Source organism: Pithys albifrons, chromosome 1 (assembly GCF_047495875.1).
Source record: "Pithys albifrons albifrons isolate INPA30051 chromosome 1, PitAlb_v1, whole genome shotgun sequence".
In the NCBI taxonomy this organism is placed as follows: Eukaryota; Metazoa; Chordata; class Aves; order Passeriformes; family Thamnophilidae; genus Pithys; species Pithys albifrons.
The window spans coordinates 45,782,918-45,800,346 of NC_092458.1; positions in this window are offsets into that span (position 1 = coordinate 45,782,918).

A 17,429-nucleotide genomic window follows, 5' to 3' on the forward strand; every position below is an offset into this window, starting at 1 on the left:
GTCACCTGTAGCATGTGCATTTGCACAAGTGGGAATAATTTTATGTGAGCTTTCAAAATAAATCATAAAAATCCATATTATGAGTTCCTGGACAACAACGTCATCATGCAAAAATTCCTGAGTATAGAATTACATTGCATGTCATTATTGTGTCAAAATATGTAAAGATTAGCTCTTAATGACCCTGAATCAATAATGAACATTTGAAATATCCCTGAACATGTATTCACAAAATACAGTTTTGCAGGCTTGGCAGAGTTCTTATACAAAGTTGAAGGAAACTGATTGATTACATTTAACTATAATGCTGTTTAGAAAGAGGTAGTCATCCAATAATACACCATGTACTGCCCAGGGAAGTGCGAGTGGGGATTTCTTTCTGATGTGTCTTTTGTTGTTGTGTATCTGAAAGCCACTCAAATCCCAGTCCTATATGGCTGCCACTAAGAAAACCTCATGTCAGAAAGTACTCTTAAGTCAACTTATCCATTTAGCCAGTGGTTGAAAAAAATAAAAAAAATATTTTAAGAAAATTATGGAATTTCCAGACCCTTTCTTGTCCCTGTTTAATCTAAAGATTCGTCTTGGCCTTTCAAGTATTGTTGAAAATCTGACAGGCATCACAAAGAGCAAAGCAATAGATATTAGCTGTGCTGTTATACATTCACTCCTGAAAGCTCTGTCCTTTTGACATTACAGATCTTGAAATAGAGAATTACTGGCAATTTTAACATCAGAAAACTGAGCCAGCATTTTCCATGGAATAGCTTTTCCTCTTGACTGTATTTTAACTACCCAGAAGCAAAACAGTCCTTATCTACCAATGCCTTTTCTATTCCACTCTCAATCATTATTCCAACAACACCCTGACTCAAAAAGTGTGCAGGTTACTATTAATAAAGTTCATTTAGAAGAAAATCAGCTTTTGCTATCTGATTTTTTTCTTTTTTTTGTGGCAAAGAAATAATCATTAACTTTTATAGTTTCAGCTCATATTACTGCTTGCGTGAGATGGGGCAGCAATCACTTCTACTGTGAACACAGCAAAGTATTTGCAGAAGGCACATGTCTTTTGTTGTTTTAAACATACATTTATACACACAGATACTCAGGCACATGCACATTTCTGTTAGATCTGTGAGTGAAAAGTTGAACAGTAACAAAAAAAACAAAATAGATTTTCAAAACATTTATTGGTAAATTGTTACACTAGTCCTAATATGCAGAAGACTATAGAAAAATCATAATAAAAAAGAAATTAATATCAAGAACATGTTCTGGATTCTGGCCATTAAAACCCTCCATATGTTCATCCTGCATAACTTGAAGCAGTGCACAGCTGGGATACCAGAGACTCTGACTTTATCTGCCTTACACCAGGAAAAGCAACAAACAATGTCACTGACAACTGAAGATGCATTTTTTTTAGTAAAATACATGGTTGCTGGAGGCCATGATTCTGGTGGGATGAGATTCCTCTCCTTTTGCTATCTAAAAGTGAATTGCATTATCTAAACTCGTCACCTTGATTCTTCTGGGGAAGTCAATGGGGAAGTGGCAATTAATCTTTACTATAATTGTCTAAGATAGGTAGATGAGCTGCCCTTTCTAGGCATCTCATTCTTTCCACTGACTGCAGAGAGCTAAGATAAATTATTCAGATTTGATCTTTCGAGGTGATTAATGGTCAGTGAAACAAATACCGTCTGACTCCCACAGAAGAAAAGAAAATCTCTCACTGCAAAGCCAGTAGAAGGAATACATGATCCAAGATGTGGAGGCTGCAGACAAGAATGTGTCTTCCTTTCACAGAATCACTAAGTCTGGAGAAAAGGAAACTCCCCGAAATTAAGTGCATGACTTTATTCTATAATTGGAGAGTAAGGTTTGAACTTCCAATAATGTTACTGCTCTTGAAACTCTCTTTGCTTCTATGTTTAATGACAAAGACTGGCTCTCCAAAGAAAAGGATCTGACTACCTTTTTTAACAGTTGGTCTTTAGGTGTCACTTAGTCATAGGCCCTTTTTCCAAAAACATTTCTTGGGAAAGACACTCGTCTTCTGGAGAGTGTAGTAAGCAGGTCATGTGGACTGCAGATATCCAGTAATGACCAGTGGGTTATAACACCCATATGCAGAATCCCTCCTTTGTCCTGCACCCTTTGAACTATCAGTGGATGCTGACCAAGAGCACTTTGTGCACAGGTGAATGTGCACTCAACGGAGATAGATGACTTTTGCACAGGTAGACAAGGCAGTGTAATATCACTTGCTCTCTCTGACCACTCCATCACACCTAAGGAGAGGGATTCAGTGTGTCCTTGCAGAAGTCTGAAGAGGTTTCCACATAGCTTGTAACTGCAACAAACCCAAAGCCAGCTGCTCTGGCTACTTGGACAGGCTTCCAGGTGAAGGTTATCCAATTCCCTAGGACGTTCCTATAACATGACCAGACCATGGTCTGGAGACAAAAATGGCATCACAGAGTGCATTCAGGCCTGAAGGAGGAACACATGCATGCTAATTTGTTTTATGGCAAGATTAATTAACAGAATAACCACAGTGCATGGGGCTGAGCACTGATCTAATCGGCTTGGCATGCATGTTTTATTCTACCACCCTCCATTGCATTAATACCCTCCAAAACAGGTGTCAAAATTAATAATTGAAAGGAGTAACTTCATTATGATGGTTAACTAAAAGTCTTAAGTAATATGAGTAGTTTTATAAGAAATAATTTGTGACATTTTCTTTGGCAAAATTCTCAAAAATACAACTAACAGGAAGCAGTGTAAACTGAATTAACAAACTGGTTTCTCTTTGTGGCAACCTCACAATTCTATTGCAAAATGTTCACCCCATTGATGAAACATTTGTGGAAATTTTGCCACTTCTTTTCACTCAATAAGAACCTGATGATAGACAGCCACCTTTTTTACACATTCCTGCTTCATTCCTCTGTGGCAAATGCTCAAGCTCCTCTTTCCTCCACTCAGAAGGACTCAGATAAGGGCAGCAGGTCTGCACCATGTCCTGAGCCTCTTTTACCAGTTGCATCCCAGCACAATTTCTGGCAGCTTTTCTGGTTTTCTGTGTCTCTTCTGTCTCTGTGGTATTTCTCACTCTCTTAGGCACAGATGAAATACACTAATCCATTTGTCCCTGAGGCATGTCTTCACAATACAAGACAGCAAAGGCTAGCCATACCCCACGCTTGCCCTGAGCTACAGAGAGCAGCAGAAGGATGTCAGTGTGGCTGCACTACTTAAAACGTGGATAAGCATCTGCATTTTGCCGTACATTGTGCACTGCAGGCATACTCAGCTAAGTCTTCCATCATACACTAGTGACTTGGTAATGCACTCATTTTGGTTGAAGAGCTTTGCTGTTTCAGCTATGCTCAGCTGCATCTTAAAATTATCCTGAGTCAAAGGAACTGTGATACTAAATGATGCCAGTGAAGGTTAGCTTACTAAATAAAAATTTACTGTATTACACTGATAGAGTCCCTGACCCAAGAGAGATATCACTTATAAATCTCTAGTCTTCAAAGCAATTAAAAAATAAATACTGTAAAAATCTGCTTCAAACAACTGCAAATTGTACTAAATTCTTGACTGTTTTTGTTTATGCAAAAAAGTAAAAAGATTTGCTCTTGATACCTTAATCTCTGTTTTATATCAGTTTTCTGTTTCTGGAATGTAAAGCAAAGATATGAAGTACCCCATAAATCTATAACCAAGCTACTGGGAAAGAATCCATGAAAAGCAAATGCTGTAAGAAATGCAAAAGCTGGTTTCTCTGTCTAGTTCAGGAATTTCTAGTCACATCTAATTAGTTTCTCCCAAACCAAGTAGTACTTGCTTGCTATTAATCAGTTGTACATTAAAGGAGTTTAGATTTTTGCGTTGGAAATGTACACTTGTGACATGCAAAGGTGCAGGTAGTTGCTTTCATTAGTTTTTCTTTTGAACAAGACACTCCACAGGGCAGAAAAATACATATATTAATAAATTATTTAAATAATAAATAAAGCAAAGGCTAATTCAAAAAAAGGCTGAGAAAAATTTTGCACTCCAAGTACTCTTAAACTGTTTCAAATTATTTTAAAATCTTCAGTTATTAGCACTTCAGGCCCACTGTACTGCATTGGCTACAGCCGTGATGGATTTTGGTTCTTAAAGAGTATATACACACATAAAGAGATACTGGAATCATGCAATGTTTAACTCCAAAGATTAAAAAAATCCAAACAAAGCTTAAACTTTACTCTTCACATAGTCTGCCCTAGCAAAGAAGAACTTGAACATCATGCAGGGCTGCAGAACACTGCGTGGTAACTGATGAACGGTTCCAGGGAGGGAAAACAATTTCAGAAATGGACTGGGAGTCCCCAGAGCCACCCACCCTTGCTTTAGCCCTGTAGTCTTTCCCAAGTGCAACACTTAAAATTAATAATGTATTTTTTAGTTTTGTCTTCTGTTCTGTTTATTTTTTGTTCCCTTCTTCCCCAATGAATTTCACAATGCCTGTCCTTATCAAATAAAAATTCATAGTACTTTCCAGTAGTATCTAAAAGACCTTTCTCCTGTCTGTCATCATGAATAGTTACCCTGTTCTTTACAGTTTTCTTCCAGAATACTTATTTATTGGCCACTGTCTGTGACAGGATACTGCGCTGGACAGGTTATTGTGTTAGGAGGATCTCTGGTTGTATTCAGCATGGCTCTTCCCACACTATATTCTTTACAATAGATGCACAGAGCTTTTGTACATTGATCTTCTGCAAGGCAGTAAGGCTGTATTCCACAAGTATAGATATGACAAATTGGGCATGTCTTAATCCAGGCTGTTTAAACCGATCTTTTAAATTGAAGTGCGTGATGACCAATTCCTAAAGCCAAACTTTCAACAGAAAATTCCTTGTAGCCATTACTATAAATAACTTAATATTTTTTACAAGTTATCAGCAAACATATTTTGGAGTTGAAAATATAACAAAGATAATCAGAAATTTCATTTTAGCAGGATAAATGAAGATGAAAATGTATGGTCATTGCTTGAGAGAAATGGAAGTAATGAAAATTCTAATATAAAGGGCTGTATGTTCCCTTTTTTAGCTGGCAATTGATAATGACACAAAGGTGGAAATGTATGTGTTAGATTGTTAGATATATGTGGAGATTGTTTCTGAATATGGGCAATGAATAATCCAAGCAAAGGATGATGTGCTGGGCAGAATTTAGAACGTAATCTATTGTCCTCAAATGCAAGGCCCTGAGCCTTGTAACCACAGAGTTGGTCCCACTTTGAGAAGGGGACTGGACCAGAGAACTTCCAGCGGTCATGTCTGGCCAAAATGATCCTGTAATTTTAGGTTCCTGTGTCTCTCTCTCCTAAAAATAGAAAGAACCAAGGAACAGTAAGTAAGGAGAGTGAAATCTCTGTCTTCTCCATTAGGAATTGAGAAGAGAGCAACAGCCCATATAGTATCCACAAGGGGACATAATGCTACCCAGCACACCTGAGGATGTGTATTGACTGAGGTTTGGCTGTGGCCAGGACAAAAGAAAACAAACCAAGCAACAAGTTCCTCAATACCACAAAGGCTGAGGTACTTTCCAAATGTATAAATAGCTGCAGAACTTTGAAGTAAGCAGAACTTTGAAAGTGCTGACCAAAGGGATCTGTGAAGTGTTGGCACACCTGTAAATGGGAAGATGCTGAATGTGGGCTTTTAAGATGGTAATTTTCAGTATTCAAATACATGGATCACCCTTTCTCTTGAAACACAGCAGCAACAGGTAGCAGTGGTGATATTGATGGTGCAATTACTCTTTTTTATAGGAACAGGATTATTACAGGTGTTACACAAGTGCTGGTAAATCTGCTCTACTCCAACACCTGGGCTATAGGATAAAAGAGAAACTGTGGTTTTGTCATGAACTGTATGACTGTTCTCATGACTTAGATGGTAAAGAGCTTGTTCAGTGGCTGAAAATTAGGTGTTTTGAAAGTAGTGTTCTCTAGTGCCTCGGGAATTCAGAGGCAGCTACAAGCAGATAAGTGTCCCAGGATAATTCAACAAATATGCCATGATTGCAACAATTTCTTCACAGACTATATAGGAGGTTCAACATTAGGATCAATGGGACAGTAATTTCTCTGGTCTTTTATGAAAGAGGAAAAGGAAGCAGAGAATATATAATTAAACAAGACAATATTTCAGAATGGAATAATGGAAAGCTGAGGGTATTGAGTTTGAAGGGGGCTTGAGTTGTTTTTGTAGGGTTTTGTTTCTTTGGATTTTTTTTCTCTTTTTTTTTTTCAAAGATTTATTCGAACATAAATAACTTTGAAATTTATCCTACAGAAACCCTTGTATCTTACTCTTTTAAAATATAGTGCCTGTACATTTTCTGGGCAAAAAGAGTATTTGCTCTTGGCAGCTCTCAGCTTTGCATAACATCTGTAATGAACTATGAAAATTAGATAAATAACATGAACTTTTTCTTGCTAATTTTTTTTCCTTATAAAAACAGAAGATTCTGATTATGTTTCCTTATGCTCCAAGATACACAATTTAAGAGGAGGGGGTTGTTTTTTCAAGAATATTTTACTTTCCTTATCCCTTATATAAACTCTTTCTGGATCAAAACAATAGTCTTTCATTCCTGAAGTCAACTGTATATGGAATCTTCAAAACACTCCCCTAGCTTAAAAAGAAACTTCAAAAAAACCTCTTCCCTTTGGTGGGAAGATACTTATAAAATCAGGTTAAATAGAAATATATGATGAAGGGGACTGGCTGAAGAATACTTCTCCCTGGGTTTCAGATTTTATAGAGCACTAGCATCACTTTGTGATTTAAATTAGTAATGAAAACAATAGTGTATGGAACTTCTGATAAGGAGTTTGTGGAAGCCTCAAAGGGAGTGAAGCAATCGCAAACACTCATGCCTGGTAAATAAAGGACTTCAGGAGACTTCACTTCCAGGTGTTCTCTCTGCCTCCTAAGCTGTAAGAAGCTATCCACAACCCATGCTTCATTTTACTCAGTATGAGGTGTGCATCTGAACAGGATGTATAGAAGTAGATGAAAGAACTGCATGCCAAATACAAAATTTACCCATAAGATTCTAATACTAAATATGGTGATCCTCTTAATTATCCAAGTAAGTTTGTTTTCTACAGGAAAAGTTTCTTTATGTTATGTTGATCTTGCAAGTCAGGTGAGCTCCTGGAAGACCACATCCTCCAGATGAGTTTTGCACTTGAACTTTGGGGATATGTTGCACACATCTACATTGCCCACCACAGTATGGCAAAGAGCACAAACATGTATTTCCAATGAGACAGTGGAGTATGCAGGAGCAGTACTAGGTCAGTACCTGTAAACAATTTAGTTCTCTCAATGCGGTGTGGTCAATAAGATTTATCTTTTAAGACTTGACATGGTTGCTCATTTTATTCATACAGGTGAAAGCAATATTATTTTAATGGAAGTAACACTAAAAGAATTGAGAATCTGAGATTAAATATTTCTGTTAATAAGTGGAAAAAATTTTTCCAAGGTATCATAAACAATAAAAATAATCTTTTTAGTTGTTTATTGTAAAAGAAGGGAAGCAAGAAAGCCAGCCCTTTATGCTTTGTGTAGCTTGTTTATTGTCTGATGGGAATTTTCATAATCTCCTGAGGGGTATTTGGAAACCCCTTGCCACAAAATAATTACAATACAAGCAACCTACATATCTCAAACTTTCTCCAAAGGCAATTCTTTCCTCTTGTCAGGAAGGAGTAGGAAGAAGAGGAGTTGACCAGATTGATGTTTGTCTAGCTAGCAGAATACTTGTCATCGTTGATCAGGACTCTAATTTATGTGACCACATGAGAGATAGAGACTCTCAGTCAGCAACTCTGTTGCTCACTGCAGGAGGAAGACATTGGCCAAAATTCAAACCAATTATTTATTTTTAAAAATACAAGTTCCACTGGGATTCCCCTAATGAATAAGTGTAGCCAGAGAGGGAGGTAGAACTAAATTAATATAGCTAGAAATCCACGTGCTGCAGCCACTAAAATGGCTGCTGAAAACTCTACATGTAAAACAAACCAAATCAATTATTTCTTATTAATTGTGATTAAATACTATAAAACTTGGGAATTCTATAATATTCCCAAATATTAAGCAAAGAAATGGGTTCTGTTTCTTTTGATTAAAGATGGATTAAAGAAACCAAGCACTTGCTTCAGGAAGCAAGCAAAAAAAGATGAAATAAAGTTTGATACCAGGGCTGAAGTCTTGGGTGACTGTAGATAAGGAAGGATGAATAATGGAGTCATTAATTAACCAGAGAAGACTGGCAAGACTTGAGGAGTATCTTCCCAAGTGGGAATAATGGAAATGAAAGCTAGTATCTAAGTTTAACAGAAGAGAGCTGGAAAGTGGTAGCAAGCTCTGGGTTAAACATGTGAGAGTAACTGTTCAATGAGAAAGGTAATGAAAATGTTGTGCCAGAACACATGAAGCATGTAGGATGAGTTTCACCTCACCTCACTTCAAAAATCTTTGAGTTAGTCATTCAGATTCCCTTTATAGTCAATAACTACTTCCAAGGAGTGAGTCACCTGACCTAAATTAGATGTCTATCTTGAGATGGGATGAATCACACACTCAGACTGTCTATTGATATCTATTGACTATAAAAGGAACCAGGACTTGCTTAGATACAGACATCTGCATTGCAGATGAATCCCATGCTTAGGCACTTTACAGAGTAATGTGCCTAAGCAGCAGGAAAATCCATTATTTGGAGCCAAGCTTCAAATACACAATGTGGGCACAGGTAATCTCATACCCTCTGCCTCACAATATACTGGAAATAGGATTAATAGACTGGGTTTTAGGATAATCTTTTATTGAGTTGAGAACAAGAGGCCACAGCAAGGAATGCTGCTCTGCAGAAAACTGCTGTTAATGACAATAACTAGGCTGAATCAGGGACTCTGCTTAAAAGACAGAAGTAAGGTATGTGTTGGGGGAAGGAAAGAAGGAGCAAATGTCTTCACTTTGGAATGTGGGATACTGCATCTAACCAGAGACTGATATCAAAGTGCTAAGACATTATTAAAAGCAGAATCTAAACAAATGCCTTTCTACTCTGCTCACCCTCCCAAATTCCTTAATGAAGAGTTTAAATGAAAATAAAAGTTCAAAATAAGTTCAGTCACTCTTGAGAAGCTCTTATATCTGAACATTCTGCAATGAGAGCAATTCATTATATATTAACTGGAAGGTTTAAGAAGTCAAATTTTAGAAAGGCGTGGCTCATGCTAGCAAAAAACTACCACATATTTCAAATTTCCCATTATTTTAAATATTGTATGCTATAATTACACTTGCAGGCTATTGAATATAATCTATGTTTTTAAATCTTTGATTGTTTTCTGCTCTGTAGTCTCATCTATGCACTGTGTCATCATTTGGTTGAAGTGGACCAAAATTTTGAGATTGACTTCTGTTGGTGCAATACCAAATCTGATGCATCTACAAGCACAAGATATACATCATCATCAGTATTTTGCCCTGTGTGCAAAAGACCAAGCAGAGATCTTGATTTTGGCTGCCTTGGTTGGGGACTGCCTGTTTGAGAATTCTGGTGGAACCTCAGGTGCTATTTAATATTCACAATTATATTCACTATTTAAGTTATTTATATTATATATTGTAATCAGTATTTCAGTAGTGGAAATAGCTAAAAATTAAAATTTTACTTTTTGTTCCATGTTTTCTCAGATAAATACTCCCTGTCGATACACGGCTTCCCTACTTCACAATTGCTGCAGTGTGCCCTGCCTGGGATCACCGCTCTCCTCTGTGGAGATAACTGTTTTCAGAGAGTGTTCTGCACTCTGTGGGATTTACTAAGTGGTAGTAATCAGTAAACAGAGAACCAAAGCACTTGTTCAAGGTAGCCATGATACAATTCAAAATACAGATATCTAAGTCAAATACTGTTATTAAGCAGTTGTTGCACTTATAAAAAATTATATTGCGTCTACAAAAAAATAAAGTTACTTCACTGATGACAGTAACTTCTTTTTCCCTAATACTATAAGGAATTTTTTGAACAGGATTGTGACTACATTGCTGACATATCAGAGGTACAAACCCAGCAAATATGCAATAGATTAAATGAGGTATATGCTAAAATTCACCCTTTTAAACTTCAAAACTCTGAGAAGGCTAAAACATGGAAACGTCTCCATAAAAGTTGCTTGCATAATTCATGGCAAAGCTTGGTATCATGTTCATTAGAGTCAATATAAGGAATACACAGACAATTTTAAAACAACCAGTGAAACATTAAATGTGCTCTGCATTCAGACTTAGTGTGGAGATTCCAGTGAATCTTAGAGTGCATTTTTTAGTTTAACATTTGTTTTGCTAATTCCTCCATGTCTCCATGGATTGTATTTACTGTTCTGTTGCTAATGCATTTTAAAGCTTTAAAGCTTTTAACCTTTAATCTCCACTTATTCAAGTGAGGTTAAGTGATCGTTTTCCTTACCTTGTGTCCAAAAACAGGTCTTCAATCAAACATTCTTCTGAAAAGACCACACTCACACTTACCTATATCCTTATAAGCTTCCTTTTAAATGTGGAATCCTTTCTTAACAGTAATTCATAAGAAACATATTAAACAGCTAGTGCAGCATTTAAGAGCAAAATAAACAGTGTTTTTTCCCCCTACCCTTTCACATTTTAAGGGGAGATACAAAGCACACTTGACAGAGACACATGAACAGGGTGCTTCACAGCAAAAATGATATTACGTTTATTTGAAGTAGTAGTGCAATACTGCTACTGTACTGCAATACATAGATTTTATTGAGATGAGAGCAAAGTGTCAAGGAAAAAACAGAAAATTGGATATGCTGTATCCAGGTAGATATGTTTTTAAACAAATCAACTTCAGATTTACTTTTATCACTAGAAGGACTGAGTTGTAATAAATTTGACAAAGCCTTCAGGAAATAATGTTTCTAAACATTCAGTTGGCTTTTCCATTGGCATTCCTACTTGATTCAATCCTTAATACATTCTACTTTCTGGAGATGCCTCCATCTTTCTCTTATAAAGAGGGACCCTGGGAGGTGAGCTCAGAGCAAATACCCAGCCTTTCAACAAAAAAAAAAGAAAAAAAGGAGTTAGTGTTCACCCACCCTACAATACAGAGGAAGGCACACAAGCACTTCCAAACTCTGTGTCTACTACATCCCCTGTCAAAAATGTTGAGTTTTTTACCTTTGTTCTTGCTGTGGATGCATAAAATAGGAATCTGAGGACAGCACAAACAAATGGCCTGCAGAAAAGGAAACATGTAGTCAGGAGGCTATACAGGTCCTCAGATGGGTCTCTTAGTTAAAAAAAAATCCCTTCTAGAACTGAGATTTGTAGTATAGCTAAATCATTTTTATTTACTCTTTGGACTCTTGGTTGAAATTCTCTACCAAGTCTCTAGTTAGCTGTTTTGATAATGGGACCCAAATACATGATTCAACCATGAAATCTCTCTTCTAGACTTTTTCATGCCCTCCAATTTTCTATATAAAAACTGTATGTGAAAACAGGGATGACATGGAAGCATCAGTTCAGAGAAATGTTGAAATGCTGTTTCATCCTGTGTGGATTACTGAACACAGACAGTGTTTGTCTTAAAATAAAGGCGACTGAGAAATCCAAATAGAAGAACCCACACAAACAGTGACTTTCAATTATAAGATACACATTCAAATCTGGTTGCTGTCTGTAGGAATTCTTCAGCTTACCCTGTAATCTGTCAGTCAACTTCCAGATAAATCATACAGCAAAATAACCTTTTCATATCAAAAGCTCAGAGTTGTTGCTTGCCTATTTTGTTCACATGGTAAAATGTTAGGGGAAATTTGAAACCGAATTAGTTCAGTAACTCATGAAAAGCGAAAATACAGTTGATTCTCAGATGATGTAACAACATAAATATCATGCTCAGTGACATTACATAGCAGCAAATACTTTATTTTGATATACAACGATATTAAAAAAAAACCTTTAAAAGAATCTTGTGGCAAGTTTGTTCAGAGATAATATTCTAGTGTGTTTCTTTTATCGTTTTGGTTTTAATTATAGCAATTGCCATTAATAAAAGGTTCTGAGGTAAGGACTTGTGCATTCCATTCACTCACTGCCGTGTTTAATTCCTATCACTGTTCAATCACTTGTTACTTTATTTTTAGGGGCAAATTTATAGCAAGCTGCTGGATCACATGTACCCAAGTATTTGAAGTATCTGCAGCTGCTTACATTGCAAGAGATCCAAGCTGCATTCCTGTCATGAATCATAGATTTGTGAGGGCAGAGCCACAAATATATATTAAAAAAATGCAGCTTACACAGCTTGAAATCAGATTTTAAACCACCTTCCTAAAGGATTCACAGTTCCGGAAGAGCTGGGGCACTCCTTCACCCAAGTTATGATCTCTTTCCTGGCAGAGAGCATCTTTAGGTTCTCATTATGAGCTTCTGCTGGGATGTTTGCAGAAGACACACAATAGTCACTGTGTGACTGCAGGTAGAAAGGAAAATTAACAGATAATTAACAGAAAATCATTCAGGACCAATTTCCCAGGGGGTTTCCACTTTCAAAAGCCGAGGGACAATGGATTTTGCATTGTCATTAACGTAAATTATTTCCTGCAGGATTTCCTTGTACCTATAACTTATGGCATTTTGCTATATATGAGAACGTCACCAAATTGCACCACAGTTACTGGTGGTGAAATAGGTGAGATCAGTCTGTGGTGAATCAATCTACGTAGCAGTGAACGTCTCTGTGTGTGAAAAGACACACACAGTGCAGTTCATTCTCAATCACATTCTTTGTTCTAATTGCCAGGTTACTCCGAAAATCCTTGGGACTAAGAAGTTTCCCAACTGCTGTTGTGACTAGATAATAAAGAGGAGAGTGATTGCTGTTAGTCACTAGTGATTGTTTTGTGATTCATTTTTAGCTTCCGATCATGAAGGAAAAATTTATCATGTGACACATATATCAACCCAACCAATACAAACAGAGTTAAACAAACAGTTCATGAAAAACATGTAGACTGAAAATAAAGTTTTCCACCACTCCCTTTGTTTTTCTTTCATTTACAGATTGGAATAATTCTGAAGGGAAAGAGAGTAAGTTCATACATGAGTCATTAACAAGAGAGGACTGAACTGCTTGCATAGTTTGAAAAGTTCTCTGCATAATAAGATTAACATAACAATATAAGTATGGTCATTCAATGAGTAGTAATTGTAATAATTATAATATGAAAATTAAAATTGATTAGAATCCCTTCTACTTCCTAAAAACTTCTGCAATTTATTATATAAGAAGTCTCAAATACTGGATATGAAGGCAAGTGAGACTGTTAGATAATAGAAAGTTCCAACTTAAACGAAAGCTATGTTTGCCAATTTGCATCTATTTTACCCTTCAAAATGGCTGCAAAAGCACTTGTCCAATTTCTTTCCTATTTTCCATATCTTATAAATCTTCCTGTTTTTCCTTCCTAACCTTCAATGCCAGATAAATGATTTAAACTTAATTTTTGTTCCAGGTCTTTTTTTAACAGAAAATTAATGTTCACTCCCCTGAAAGTTTATAAAGAAACTGTGGTCATCTCATCGCTTGCATTCACAAGGAGATACCTATAACTTCTTGAAGCAGGGACAACATACAAATTTTGTCTCAGATAATGAGAAAAGAGTGAGGAATGGTAAAAAAGTATTTTCATAAAGCAGTATCTTGGGAAGATGTCAGTAATGCTTTAATTCAGCATTTAAAAGTCTGATATGCTTGTGTGTGTTCAGTGCTAAAAATGCAACACTTTTGACATGTATACATATAATGAAATTAATATGTGTCAGAGTTTTTCTAGTATCATACATTTGAATAAATGGTTACTAAATAGACACAACAGTAGTAAGCCTGATATCAGAAGCACAATGCATAATCACAGAGAGTAAAGAGCACCTGTGAACAACAGTGGGCTGGGAAGGAGCCTATGACTTTTTTTTTTTCTTTTTGGTTAATATTTTTTGTCTGTGTATTATTTACCCCACAGAAGAAGAGATAGTTATGAATTCAAACAAATATAATTTCTGAGCCCCTCCATGCAACTTATTGAGTTTAACTGCCCCTCTACATCAGCTATTTGTGTGATCCTTTAACGCTGGGCTTGGAGAAAAGAACAAAACATAGAATTACTTTTGATTACAAATGCCTGTCTTTTTCATTTCTGAATATTATTATGATGCTTTTACCAGGTCTATTCATCTGTTCAGTGTCCATAAAGTGCTATGTAATAATAATGAGGTTTAGGTTAGATATTAGGAAAAGACTCTTCACCCAGAGGGTAATTGGGCACTGGAACAGGGTTCCCAGGGAAGTGGTCACAGCACCAAGACTGACAGAGTTCAAGAAGCATTTGGATGACATTCTCAGGCACATGGTGTGACTCTTGGGGATGGTGCTGTGTGGGGCCAGGAGATGGACTCAATTATCCTTATGGTTTCCTTCCAACTTGGCATATTCTGTGGTTCTGTAAAATACTCTTTCTTGCACAGCACTTCTCGCCATGGAGATAGGCTCTGTTGTTAAAGAAGAATGTATGTGATTTTACAGATTTTCCTAAGGTTATTCTTTTGGATTGATCACAATGCCTAAAGATACATATACTATAATTTCCTTCAAATTCCTTATAAAAGTTTGTTCAAATATTTGTTAAAAAACTGGGGGCAAGCATTTTCACAGCTAATTTAAAATATCTCTGATTTCTTTTCAAAAATGTTGCAGTTAATAAGGCAGCAGAAACACCACCATATGTTTAATCTCAATAAAATTAGGGAATAATTTTATAGAAAACAAAGAGAACAAAGATGTAGTCAATTTAGACTGCACTGTTACCAGGAAAAGATTCTCTTTTCAAATAAGTCTGCAACATAACTATAACACCTTTTCCACTAGCCTATTTCAGACTTCTGTGTGCTACTACAATACAGGTTACATTTGTCAGAAAATATTCACAAAAATCAGAGCATGTTTCTGTGGTTCACCAACAAAACTATTAACTAAGCTTTTTTCTTACTACTCCTATTTTGAAGTATTTGCAAAAGGTGATAGTAAAGGAATAAATTAAATAATTTCTTATGTGAAGTCAAGGAAGATTATTTTGATGTATATGACATTTAGTCAGACTAAAGAACTATGCATTTACATATCCTTGTTTCAGCCTTTGTATTTAAAGTAAATGATCAATCAGTGTAGAAGAGACTAAAAATCAATAAAGCAAATACATTTTCCTTGCGACTTGTCCAAAGGTTGTGATTTAGTTACAGTGCAACTTAAGTTGTTGGTTCAGTTACAGCATGTACGACAGCATAACGTCTTTCTATTGATCACAAATTATGTGGCTCACAAAACAAAAAGAAGAGGGTTTAAAAACAGCAAGTCCAAAAAATAATTTTGTGTTAGTGGGCTTTAGTACACCCATTTCCCAACACTGTGTCTGGTTCTGAAGTCCACAGGAGTCAAAAACTCTCTTTCCATTGATTGCAGTCAGTATTAAAATGGGGTTTTGAAATTTTATACAATTAAAAAATAGTAATAAAAACTACATATGAGAAACATTCATTTGCCAGAAACAATCCTCATATGGTGCTTGTGTTGATGACAGTGACATTTTGCCATACCAAATGCAAACAGAAGAACTCACTTGAAAATGAAAAATCCAGAATTTCCTCAATTTGTAAAGTAGAACTACTGCTTCATTTTTTAAAAAAGTATTTTTTTCATGGATGACATTCTTGTCCAGTCCTTAAGTGGAGGGCTTTAAAGACCAAGCCAACTCAGGTAACAACTGCTGTATATGGATTTATGTATGTGCATACACAAGTGTATATTCTCCAAGGGTAAAATGCCTCTTCCTCGAATCAGTTGTAATTTCTGGCCTGGAAAGGCTGGGTAAGGGCAAAGGAGAGGGAGAGAGATTTTGTTACCTCAGGCATAAAAAAATTCTGGCACCAGCACTTGCAACCACAGAACAGAACACAGTAATGATAGTTTACATTTTTTAAATTTCCAGCAGGGCATATTTAACATCTTATGGGCTTATCACTTAAAAATATATGCCATCCATTCCTTAAATACAATTCTAACTTTTAATAACTTCTACTTTGACCTTGCAAAACAGACAATGCCATGATCAATTATCTCCAAAGTCTTCCTTAAGTCTCCACTAAAATGTTGCCTATTGTAGTAGAAAAAACAGAATGAGGATTTTTAAAAAATCTGAAGTGAGGAAGTAAGTAACTGTCATCCTTTAAAATCAGAATGGCTTGGACATGAATTTCCTTGCATCCTCTCACTAGTGTCAGTCTTTACCAAAGAGACCATTGAATTTGCCTTTACACAGCCTCAAGTGTCCCCACTGGTCCAAAGAAAGACAGCCTTAGGAAACAAAGAAATACATGTGTTCCTGGGTTCTGTTTTCACTCTGTAATTCTTTAATACACAATAGATTTTGTGTAGTTTCCATTAACCAATAGACAGCGAGATTCTGGAAATTATTGTAATTGGAGTCACTTACTGACTGCTTAAGACCAAAATTGTTTTTCTAAGTAATTGGTGAGAGTATTTACCTCAGGAGTGGAACATCCAGTTACAGATCCTCACTTCAGAACACCTTTATACCAAAGAGAATAGTTGTGGCCAGGGGAGTTGCAACCAAGGAACTTGGCAGAAGAGGTTTGTGGGTGGCCTGGATCCAGCCTCTGTCCTCTGCCACATGAGAGCCTCTGTAATACTCACCCAGCAGAATAGCCTCATTATTAGTATGAAGTAGAAAAGCATACTCTGCCTATACATTTTGCTGTGTTTTGGCCATATTTGCAGGATGAGGCCCATTATAGCCCTCATTTGAGATTGTTGCTTTGGCTTGAACTTAAAGAGCTTTGGTGTCTCTGGTGATTTAGACTTAAAAAAGGTTTTCAAGACAAACACTAGTAAATATTTAGAAGGAATAATTATTATTACTTATTAATCTTCATTTGTACATGGTTCTTTCACTGTTCATTCTTGTCACTAAGGAATTGCTAGCTCATCAGAGACCTCATCACTAGCATGAGGTGGGGAAAAGAGAATAGGATATCTGTGCCAAGTGAAGCAGCTAAATATGGAACTTGTAGCCAATCTCTTGCTTTGGTCTTTGTACACTCTGTGATATTTCATTGAAATGAGAGATCATGGTACATTCTCAAAGCACCTTAATATATCCCACCAAGTGTCAAAATAGAGAACAGAGCAGCACAGCCATGAATCACAAAGACTGATAG